This window comes from Lissotriton helveticus, chromosome 7, assembly GCF_964261635.1.
Source record: "Lissotriton helveticus chromosome 7, aLisHel1.1, whole genome shotgun sequence".
NCBI lineage: Eukaryota > Metazoa > Chordata > Amphibia > Caudata > Salamandridae > Lissotriton > Lissotriton helveticus.
Genome location: NC_136068.1, coordinates 1,347,190,344 through 1,347,202,944, shown reverse-complemented (window position 1 = coordinate 1,347,202,944; position 12,601 = coordinate 1,347,190,344).

Sequence of the window (12,601 nt, the reverse complement as noted above, 5' to 3'; positions counted from 1 at the left end):
AAAAGGGACTACAGCCCTGGCTGATTTACTCTCCCAGAAGGATGCGACATGTAACAAACAGATGCAGATGCTATTAGACCTCACTCGCTTAACCCTTGAAAACAATGTATTTATACATCAGGGAAACTGGTTTAGACAAGCTGTAGGAGTTGCCATGGGCTCAAGATTTTCACTCTCCTATGCAAATTTGTACATGGGCAATTTTGAACAAAAACATCTGTGGAGGGCTGCTGATTCAAATATTACAGAGCCTATCATATATTGGGGTCGCTACATTGTCAATATTTTTGTCATCTGGTCGGGTAGCAAGACATGTTTACTAGAACTACTAGAACATCTTAACCGTAATTTATGTAACTTACGCTTCACACATAAGATTAGTAAGTTAGAGATAGATTTCCTAAATGTGGTGCTGTATGTTAAGGATAATCATATCCTTTCCAGGCTTTTCAGAAAACCGACAGCATGCAACTCAGTGCTATATGCCTCTAGCGCACATCCCAGTTCACAGATAAATTCCGTCCCATTGAGAGAGATGACAAAGATTAGATGGAATTGTAGTGAGGACTTTGTTTTCCTCATGGAACTGAACAAATTGAAAGAATGTTTTGTTAACGGGCTATTCACAAGAAGTACTTGACAGTTCGAAAAAGAAAATTCTGACCAACTCAAGACAGTCTCTCTTATGTAAAAAGAACAAGAACACAAAGAGTAACAGGGACAGAAAACTAACTTTTGTTACTGGGTACAATACACATAGCCACCGAATTTACAAGACTCTACATAAACATTGGTATTTACTGAGATTGGAGAATTCAGTGGAAAAATCTACATTAAAAAGACCCCTAGTGTCACACAGAAGAGGTGCTACCCAAAGGGAGATGTTATGTCTGAACTACCCCCACTGGTACAGATACTACTTGACTTTCTAGCAAACCACATTGTTTTTACAAATGCACACCATGCAATATTTGTCAATTTGCAAGTAACAAGCTTAGGGGGTTTCAGTACAATACTCCAGTGAAACACTGCATACCACAATTTATAAACTGCCTGACTAGGTTTGTAGTTTATTGCATTATCTGCTGCTGTGGACTTATTTGCATAGGAAGTACTCTATACCCTCTTAACCCCTTCGATGCGGATGACAAAGCCAGCTCGTCATGGGCGTTACCTGCCCTACGCGGATGACGAGCTGGCTTTGTCACAAACCGCGCATTTTTCAAAATTCAGCACACAGCGGGAAAACCCGCTAGCGCGGTAGCGGTTAAAGAAAGAATACAAGAGCATATTAGGGTGATTCAGTACAACAACTCAAACTACCCTTTTGCAGTTCACTTCAAAAACACACACTCCTCAGTCACTATGATTGGCATTAGATTCTACGGAATCACACACCTACAGTGCAATCCTAGAGGGGGATGGACTACTTACTCTGAGGAGAACTGAGGCACTGTGGATTCTCAAATTACGAGCTGCGGAAAGAGGTCTGAATATTGATAAAGCGCTACATGTGTTTTTAACTGAGTAATCTGTAGATTAGTAACATCAGAATGTATTTTTGTACAGCTTTGGCCAGCTAAAAAACAACTCTATGGTAGAACATAACACTGGGTAGCTACACTGTGTATATATCACATGTTGGTCCAGACAGAGTATAACAATGAACAAAAGGGAACCTACTTGCTATGGTTAGATAAGCACTGCCCCACGATTAGGACTGCTCATTTCACCTATTGCAAAGTATTACTGTATTGTACATCTATACGGTTATTCAGAGCCTAGAAGAATTTACCCCCTACGATGTATATGTCACACTAACAAGTTTTTTCTTGTTTTGACAGAGAGGTTTTGTAAGAGACTATGTATTTTGCCTACATACATGGATGTTAAGGGTAGGTAAAAAGATATCACCAGTATGCTTACTGTTAGGATTGAATGTTATATCGTTGCCCGCTTGCTTCTTAAGTTTTGCTTGTCATTATAGCTATTGAAAAGTGCAGAAACTGACATGTGATTGTCTGTTTCATATCAAGATACTATGATCTTCTTAGCGGCTTTAAGACTACTACATGTGACATTTAATTGTCTGTCCTGTATTTAGGTATTATGTTCTTTTCCCATGATATCTATTATGTTTTTGCCATAATAGGTTTATACAACACTTATTGTGGGTTTAATTACTTCAGGGTCTTCGAGATCTATTGGTCTGTAACATTCTTCCATGTTATATAAACCTCTTTCTTTTCTCGGGACACTGCATGTATGGTTGGGTTTCTCAATGCTCCTTTTTCTAGTTTGGTCGCTACTACCCCATGGACTGTGAGATTCAATCAATGTTTAAGGCTAGTGGACATCTATAGCAAAAACAACAAATTGATGGACAGAATGCAGAACAATGTCATACATTCACCCCAGTACAGAGATCTGGGCCTAAATCCATCGTTTTTTTGCACTCCACACCACCCCAGGTCAGACATGGCTATATGCAAATCAGCCTTGACCCTGTGCCTCATGGGAACAGCCCAGCCAGAACTGCCAAGCCATGTCTTTCCCGGACCAGAATCAAGAATCCAAAGACTGGTTTCTGGCTATCAGCCTTCATCAGCCTGGATAGCTTGACTCCAGTGGTGTGGAGAGCATGGGACTCACGTCTGAGCATACCCATCCCACTCGGGGTGACAAAGGCAAAAACAACAATTGATGGACAGAATGCAGAACAATGTCATACATTCACCCCAGTACAGAGATCTGGGCCTAAATCCATCTTTTTTTGCACTCCACACCACCCCAGGTCAGACATGACTATATGCAAATCAGCCTTGACCCTGTGCCTCATGGGAACAGTCCAGCCCGAACTGCCAAGCAATGTCTTTCCTGGACAGGAATAAAGCATCCAAGGACCGGTTTCTGGCTATCAGCCTTCATCAGCCTGGATAGCGTGACTACTCCAGTGGTGTGGAGAGTATGGGACTCACGTCTGAGCATACCCATCCCACTCGGGGTGACAAAGGCAAAAACAACAATTGATGGACAGAATGCAGAACAATGTCATACATTCACCCCAGTACAGAGATCTGGGCCTAAATCCATCGTTTTGTTTGCACTCCACACCACCCCAGGCTGATGATGGCTGATAGCCAGAAACCGGTCCTTGGATGCTAGATTCCGGTCCAGGAAAGACATGGCTTGGCAGTTCGGGCTGGACTGTTCCCATGATTATTAACAACAGGGGGTACCCGGTAAACCAAAAGGCATCTGGGTGAATACAGCTAACTAAAGAAAAAAGGATGCCAACGGTGTTTTCTGAAGGAAGTTTATTTATAGGGACAGATACTACTAATTATCTGTCTCATCACATCATAAATTGTATAGTATCAATCTATCATCAAATATAACGTTCATCTAATGGCTATTAACACCAACTTAAAATAAAGGAAAACACACAAACAATAAATATGATTTGTAATTTTCTTTTAGAAATCCTTTTTCATTTTTGCATCATAAATACAAATCAACTCCTCACGCAATATTTAATCTTGTGTGAAAGTACTTTTCAAGATCCAAGAGGCAAAATATCTTATTGTTGTGGACCCTTAATCCATGGGTTGTGTAAGAAGCCCAATAATTTATATACACGGAAAATACTGGCAATGTCTTTTCTTGGCCTTATTTCCTTTTCGAACACCAAAGTAACAAGGAGCATACGAAGCAAACAACAGTGTCTTTGTGGCTTCTAATCACAATAATGCTCATAGAGATTATATCCAAGCATCCAAATCAAAAGAGGTGTCGAAATTGGTGATAACTGTCGACGCGTTTCTGCCTGTCAAACAGTTTCAGGCCTCATCAGGACAATGGGCAACAAAAATCATACAAGTAATCCACAGAATCGTATCACAAATTTTTAAGCCGATTTCAGCTCGGGTGGTCGGGGGCTGCAGATTTAATACTGGAAATAAATAGCTAAAGGCAGGAAGAAATTCCTTTGCTGGGCAACGCCTGTGCTTATCCGAATTTCTTATGTCTCACCAACCAGGTTATCCAAACACCTTGCTCACCGCTTTTAAGAATATTCAAGGTTTAACTGAGTCCGCCACAAGACTCGACCAACACCGATATTCCAAAACGCGCCCGAGTCTTCTACTACTCGGCGCTCCTCCCATGAGGCACAGGGTCAAGGCTGATTTGCATATGGCCATGTCTGACCTGGGTTGGTGTGGATTGCAAAAAAACGATGGATTTAGGCCCAGATCTCTGTACTGGGTGAATGTATGACATTGTTCTGCATTCTGTCCATCAATTGTTGTTTTTGCATTTGCCACCCCGAGTGGGATGGGTATGCTCAGACGTGAGTCCCATGCTCTCCACACCACTGGAGTCAAGCTATCCAGGCTGATGACGGCTGATAGCCAGAAACCGGTCTTTAGATGCTTGATTCCGGTCCAGGAAAGACATGGCTTGGCAGTTCGGGCTGGACTGTTCCCATGAGGCACAGGGTCAAGGCTGATTTGCATATGGCCATGTCTGACCTGGGGTGGTGTGGAGTGCAAAAAAATGATGGATTTAGGCCCAGATCTCTGTACTGGGGTGAATGTATGACATTGTTCTGCATTCTGTCCATCAATTGTTGTTTTTGCATTTGTCACCCCGAGTGGGATGGGCATGCTCAGACGTGAGTCCCATGCTCTCCACACCACTGGAGTCAAGCTATCCAGGCTGATGAAAGCTGATAGCCAGAAACCGGTCCTTGGATGCTTGATTCCGGTCCAGGAAAGACATGGCTTGGCAGTTCGGGCTGGACTCTTCCCATGAGGCACAGGGTCAAGGCTGATTTGCATATAGCCATGTCTGACCTGGGGTGGTGTGGAGTGCAAAAAAACAATGAATTTAGTCCCAGATCTCTGTACTGGGGTGAATGTATGGCATTGTTCTGCATTCTGTCCATCAATTGTTGTTTTTGCATTTGTCACCCTGAGTGGGATGGGTATGCTCAGACATGAGTCCCATGCTCTCCACACCACTGGAGTCAATATATCTAGGCTGTTGTCGGCTGATAGCCAGAAACCGGTCCTTGGATACTTGATTCCGGTCCAGGAAAGACATGGCTTGGCAGTTCGGGCTGGACTGTTCCCATGAGGGACAGGGTCAAGGCTGATTTGCATATGGCCATGTCTGACCTGGGGTGGTGTGGAGTGCAAAAAAAACGATGGATTTAGGCCCAGATCTCTGTACTGGGGTGAATGTATGACATTGTTCTGCATTCTGTCCATCAATTGTTGTTTTTGCATTTGTCACCCCGAGTGGGATGGGTATGCTCAGACGTGAGTCCCATGCTCTCCACACCACTGGAGTCAAGCTATCCCGGCTGATGACGGCTGATAGCCAGAAACCGGTCCTTGGATGCTTGAATCCGGTCCAGGAAAGACATGACTTAGCAGTTGGGGCTGGACTGTTCCCATGAGGCACAGGGTCAAGGCTGATTTGCATATGGCCATGTCTGACCTGGGGTGGTGTGGAGTGCAAAAAACGATGGATTTAGGCCCAGATCTCTGACTGGGGTTAATGTATGACATTGTTCTGCATTCTGTCCGTCAATTGTTGTTTTTGCAATTGTCACCCCGAGTGGGATGGGTATGCTCAGACGTGAGTCCCATGCACTCCACACCACTGGAGTCCAGCTATCCAGGCTGATGACGGCTGATAGCCAGAAACCGGTACTTGGATCATTGATTCCGGTCCAGGAAAGACATGGTTTGGCAGTTCGGGCTGAACTGTTCCCATGAGGCACAGGGTCAAGTCTGATTTGCATATGGCCATGTGTGACCTGGGGTGGTGTGGAGTGCAAAAAAACTATGGATTTAGGCCCAGATCTCTGTACTGGGGTGAATGTATGACATTGTTCTGCATTCTGTCCATCAATTGTTGTTTTTGCATTTGTCACCCCGAGTGGGATGGGTATGCTCAGACGTGAGTCCCATGCTCTCCACACCACTGGAGTCAAGCTATTCAGGCTGATGACGGCTGATAGCCAGAAACCGGTACTTGGATCCTTGATTCCGGTCCAGGAAAGACATGGCTTGGCAGTTCGGGCTGGACTGTTCCCATGAGGCACAGGGTCAAGGCTGATTTGCATGTGGCCATGTGTGACCTGGGGTGGTGTTGAGTGCAAAAAAACAATGGATTTAGGCCCAGATCTCTGTACTGGGGTTAATGTATGACATTGTTCTGCATTCTGTCCATCAATTGTTGTTTTTGCATTTGTCACCCCGAGTGGGATGGGTATGCTCAGACATGAGTCCCATGCTCTCCACACCACTGGAGTCAAGCTATCCAGGCTGATGACGGCTGATAGCCAGAAACCGGTCCTTGGATGCTTGATTCGGTCCAGGAAAGACATGGCTTGGCAGTTCGGGCTGGACTGTTCCCATGAGGCACAGGGTCAAGGCTGATTTGCATATGGCCATGTCTGACCTGGGGTGGTGTGGAGTGCAAAAAAACAATGAATTTAGTCCCAGATCTCTGTACTGGGGTGAATGTATTACATTGTTCTGCATTCGGTCCATCAATTGTTGTTTTTGCATTTGTCACCACGAGTGGGATGGGTATGCTCAGACGTGAGTCCCATACTCTCCACACCACTGGAGTCAAGCTATCCAGGCTGATGACGGCTGATAGCCAGAAACCGGTCCTTGGATGCTTAATTCCGGTCCAGGAAAGACATGGCATGGCAGTTCGGGCTGGACTGTTCCCATGAGGCACAGGGTCAAGGCTGATTTGCATATGGCCATGTCTGACCTGGGGTGGTGTGGAGTGCAAAAAAACGATGGATTTAGGCCCAGATCTCTGTACTGGGATGAATGTATGGCATTGTTCTGCATTCTGTCCATCAATTGTTGTTTTTGCATTTGTCACCCTGAGTGGGATGGGTATGCACAGACATGAGTCCCATGCTCTCCACACCACTGGAGTCAATATATCCAGGCTGATGACGGCTGATAGCCAGAAACCGGTCCTTGGATACTTGATTCCGGTCCAGGAAAGACATGGCTTGGCAGTTTGGGCTGGACTGTTCCCATGAGGGACAGGGTCAAGGCTGATTTGCATATGGCCATGTCTGACCTGGGGTGGTGTGGAGTGCAAAAAAAACGATGGATTTAGGCCCAGATCTCTGTACTGGGGTGAATGTATGACATTGTTCTGCATTCTGTCCATCAATTGTTGTTTTTGCATTTGTCACCCCGAGTGGGATGGGTATGCTCAGACGTGAGTCCCATGCTCTCCACACCACTGGAGTCAAGCTATCCCGGCTGATGACGGCTGATAGCCAGAAACCGGTCCTTCGAAGCTTGAATCCGGTCCAGGAAAGACATGGCTTGGCAGTTGGGGTGGACTGTTCCCATGAGGCACAGGGTCAAGGCTGATTTGCATATGGCCATGTCTGACCTGGGGTGGTGTGGAGTGCAAAAAAACGATGGATTTAGGCCCAGATCTCTGTACTGGGGTGAATGTATGACATTGTTCTGCATTCTGTCCATCAATTGTTGTTTTTGCATTTGTCACCCCGAGTGGGATGGGTATGCTCAGACGTGAGTCCCATGCTCTCCACACCACTGGAGTCAAGCTACCCAGGCGGATGACGGCTGATAGCCAGAAACCGGTCCTTGGATAGTTGATTCCGGTCCAGGAAAGACATGGCATGGCAGTTGAGGCTGGACTGTTCCGATGAGGCACAGGGTCAAGGCTGATTTGCATATGGTCATGTCTGACCTGGGGTGGTGTGGAGTGCAAAAAAACAATGGATTTAAGCCCAGATAACTGTATTGGGGTGAATGTATGACATTGTTCTGCATTCTGTCCATCAATTGTTGTTTTTCCATTTGTCACCCCGAGTGGGATGGGTATGCTCAGACGTGAGTCCAATGTTCTCCACACCACTGGAGTCAAGCTATCCAGGCTGATGACAGCTGATAGCCAGAAACCGGTCCTTGGATGCTTGATTCCGGTCCAGGAAAGACATGGCTTGGCAGTTCGGGCTGGACTCTTCCCATGAGGCACAGGGTCAAGGCTGATTTGCATATAGCCATGTCTGACCTGGGGTGGTGTGGAGTGCAAAAAAACGATGGATTTAGGCCCAGATCTCTGTACTGGGGTGAATGTATGACATTGTTCTGCATTCTGCCCATCAATTGTTGTTTTTGCATTTGTCACCCCGAGTGGGATGGGTATGCTCAGACGTGAGTCCCATGCTCTCCACACCACTGGAGTCAAGCTATCCAGGCTGATGACGGCTGATAGCCAGAAACCGGTCCTTGGATGCTTGATTCCGGTCCAGGAAAGACATGGCTTGGCAGTTCGGGCTGGACTGTTCCCATGAGGCACAGGGTCAAGGCTGATTTGCATGTGGCTATGTCTGACCTGGGGTGGTGTGGAGTGCAAAAAAAACGATGGATTTAGGCCCAGATCTCTGTACTGGGGTGACTGTATGACATTGTTCTGCATTCTGTCTATCAATTGTTGTTTTTGCATTAGTGGACATCTATGTCCTGTGCTTTTTGTGAGATTTTTTAAACCTGAATATGCCTCTAAAATTATTTGGCATTGAAGGTATACAAGACGATATAGACAATATGCTCTATTCCAAGATGGCCGCTACCAGATCTTGAAATGTATTGTTCGCAATGTATTTTTTGCAATGTATTTTTGGGTGATGTCTCTTTGAACCTCCCTACACCCTTTACAATAGTTATGACACATTGTATACTGAAGGATATCAAAACAAATGCTCCCTTCTTTGATGGCCGGCAGAGGACTTTGGAATATTAGCTACACTCCTTTCTCATCTTACATGGTTGTCTGTGTTTATTTATTTATTTTTCATCACATCAAGTTTCCATTCAGGGCGTACTGTATAAACGAAAATATTTTTGTGTTTAAATAGACCTTTTGCATCAGTTGATACTCACTTTGTGTGCTGACATACACACAATGCACCCTTCCAAGATGGTCGACACCGGACCTTGGAATATCAGAGTTAGTTCATGTTTCACTCTGTAACCCATGTTCATTTTCCATCTTGTCTTGTTTTCCAGTTCTTGGAGCACTTCAAATATAAAATCCGTGTCTAAACACCTGTTTTTAGTAACGATACAGACGTATTTGGGTCCACGACTATGGTCTGTTTTGACTGCGAGGTGAATGGTGAGAAATGTTTTGTCTTTCTCTGTATGTTCCTGGCATTAAAGTATGCCTTTTGTTTAGACTTATGTGTACTTTATATTCCAAGGGATAGACCTAACTATTGATGGTAATGGTCTCTGTTATGATAATAGCAGATAGTCTACATAGAGAGATTGAGACAGTGTCCCCTTTCCATTCACGGGGTCCTTTCTTGTCTCAGGAGGTTTCCTCTGCTCTGGCTAGCTTACAATTTTTATAAATGGGTGTTGAGTAGGAGACTTTTTCACATTATATAGTGGTCTCTGTGATAACATTAACAGTCAGCCCTTGTAGGGAGATAGAAAAAGGGTCTTCTCTTTGGTTTTAAACACATCTACAGTCCTCTTACTTATGTCTTACACCAAAGGGTATAGAGTTAGGTACTATTGTGAAGCAACTATGCTTTGAATATTTCTGCTCAAATTCAAATATAGATACTGATGGAGTGTTTTGTGTATTTTCAGGAATTTATCATAGTCCTCCAAGAAAGCCGTATTTTACTATACAATACAGCTCCACATTGGTTTGCTCACCATTAACCTTCAAGACACGTAAGTGTTTGCATCTACACAGTTCACGTGGGCAGTGGGCATTATCCATTTATTTCTTAGTGAACGGGTCATTGGAGACAAACACCTTTTTTCCTCTCCACATACTAGGGGCTTATAATAGTTCATCAGAAGCCACCATAATTCTGTGGTTGTGTAATTTTCGAGCACATAACTTTATTGCCTTGCTAACTTATCCTGCTCTTAAATTCTAGCCATCTAAATCTACCTCGAACTTGAAACTCCAAATCCACATACGTGAAATCATTGGGGAACTACCATCCTCTCTTAATAAAAAACTCTTTTTCAGAGGTCAGAGTCCTAAAATGTGTCTATTACAACAACTCAATCCTCTTTTCTCTCACATATCTATAACAAGTCACATTTTTTGTCTAAGTCTCACTGTGCATGATGGTCTTGGATCCCTCTGGAATATCTTATTCTCATTCTGTCGAATTGTTTCTATTTTCTTTATCTTTAAAAAAAACCTTGTTCATTGCACAATATGTCTTTTTCACTAGGGTTAAGCACTGTTAATTTCTTTGCACAGTTGTTGGACCTTCTTCTTTCCTATTTCCTTACCTATATATTCCTTAGTCTCAAGCAGACAAGATGTAGTATGCAACAAAAAGTATGTATTTGTCTGTATTATTGTCTTTACAGCCTTGAGAAAGTCATGGATGTGACGAAACACATTTTGTTCGTTATTACGATCTTAGAGACTTCATTGTTTTATCGTATCTTTGAACTTTAAGTGTTTTCAGTCCTGACAAATATTGTAAAAAATGCTTTTAGCTAATTTTGAATATTTATTGATTAAAACAGTGAATGTTTTGATAGGTAAATCCCTTGTGTTTCCTGTGTTAAAGATAGCCTCAGCCTCATTAGTTTTGACTCAACATTGTCATATATTTGAATTCTAAATATTAGGAGTGTTGGGGTATACCCTGTTGTTGTATATGAGTTTCACAGGTCACCTTTGGGTTACCTGTGCTTTCTGCACCCAAGGTAGTGGGGTGTTTTCTACCCTGAATGGCACCTTCTCACTTTTTGTTTCTTGAAACATTTAACATTTATCTCTATTTGTTCAATCATTGATGTGTGACCCATTTATCCACCACTACCGTTCTCTGATCGGTATAACTTTTCCAATAGTGTTTCTTCCACTGTACAGGCCTATTGCACAACTGAGGCATAAACAGTTTAGATAGTGGGTTATTTCAGAATATATTTTGAAATGTGAAACATCTACTTGGTTACAATATTCCTATGACACAACACATGCAATGGTATGTTGAATACCATCCCAGTTACAGTGCCTCAAATGGCAAAAGCTGTGTCCTCAATAAGTAGTCCACATGTCCACACATCCCCCAGAGAGGAATCTTTCAGTGTCACACATACCAGCCCATCCATTGTGACCTTAGTCTTAGGCTGTTGTGTATACTATGGTACTCACCTCTATGGACCATGTTCATCAATGCAATGGGCCTTGCAGGAAAGGTGTCTGGACAGTCATGCACCGGTAGTTTACCCTTCAGAAGGTCCAAATGGTGTGCTTTGCGTCATGGTACCTCACATCACATTCCATGTAGGATGGGCCTGGCCTACATGATGTTAGTGGGCTGCCTTAGTCAGTGTAGGTCATGACCAGGGTTAATGTTAGTCATCAGATGACCACAAATGTGTGTATCCATGCTTTGGTTGTGCTTAGCATGAGACATGGACACATGTATTATGTTGACTCATGATGAATGCCTGTTCTTGATGTCAACACGATGTATATCAACCCTACAGCTATCCTCAAATGCCCAGTAACATATAGTTCCTACATGTATACATACAGATCAACACCTATCTGAAGAAGGTCATTTGGAGAGCCATCATCTGGAAGGTGAGGACCCTGAGGGTCTTAAACTGGTGTAGCTTCCACAGCAGAAAACATGGGAAGTCGCTCAACCTGGAAGATCGTGAGGCCCAGCTGGGTTAGTCTTCCCAACATGGAAGGGGCACATGCCAGACCCTAACCCCCCTGGTGGCCTATATAATTACGGTGGCCTTCCCTAAGCTGGATTGGCAGTTGAGGGCCTAACAGCAGCTACTAGGGGTGAGAACTGGCAGGAGTAATATATGTTACATTGCCAACTTTGAGTGTTATAGACAGGTACTTCACCAACCATATTCGTGGTGGCCCATGTGCCATTGGTAGTGTAGGTCTGCTAGTAGGTGCATGCTTCTGTGCTGTGCCTGTTGTCTTTCTGAACTGGAACACGGCAGAGTCCTGGCCACACCCAATGTTCTCCTTTTGAGCAGATACCTGGCTGAGTGAAGTGAGTACTCATCTAATGTTCTTAGTACATCTGTTTTGACAATTGTACCACAAAGGTAACTTGTCTTCCTTGTCCGAGGAGTGATGTTTCCTCACTACTGTCACTCATGTGATGGTGGCCCTGCTACATGTAACAAAACATAGAGTGCACAGTACTAGCAGTGAGTGTACAGCACTTCCCATTGGTAAGTACAGGTTATACAGTGAAATGTGAAATGAGAGTGCAAACATCACTGGGGCCATCAGCATTAGTGCTTACATGTTTGCCAGTGTGCATTTGCCAGTTGATGGTTCATCTGCAATAGTGTTTCAAAACACTCATTCACTGACTGGTGACATGCATGAGGGAGTGAGATGTAGAAGTGTAGGGATCACATGTGAGTGTCTACACTGATCCTTACAAGGAAATCTGAGGATGCTCTTGCCCAATGGGACTCTAGTGAACCCACATCTTCATGCCATAGTTAATCAGGGACACGCAAAACCTTCAAAGGTGAATTGGCTT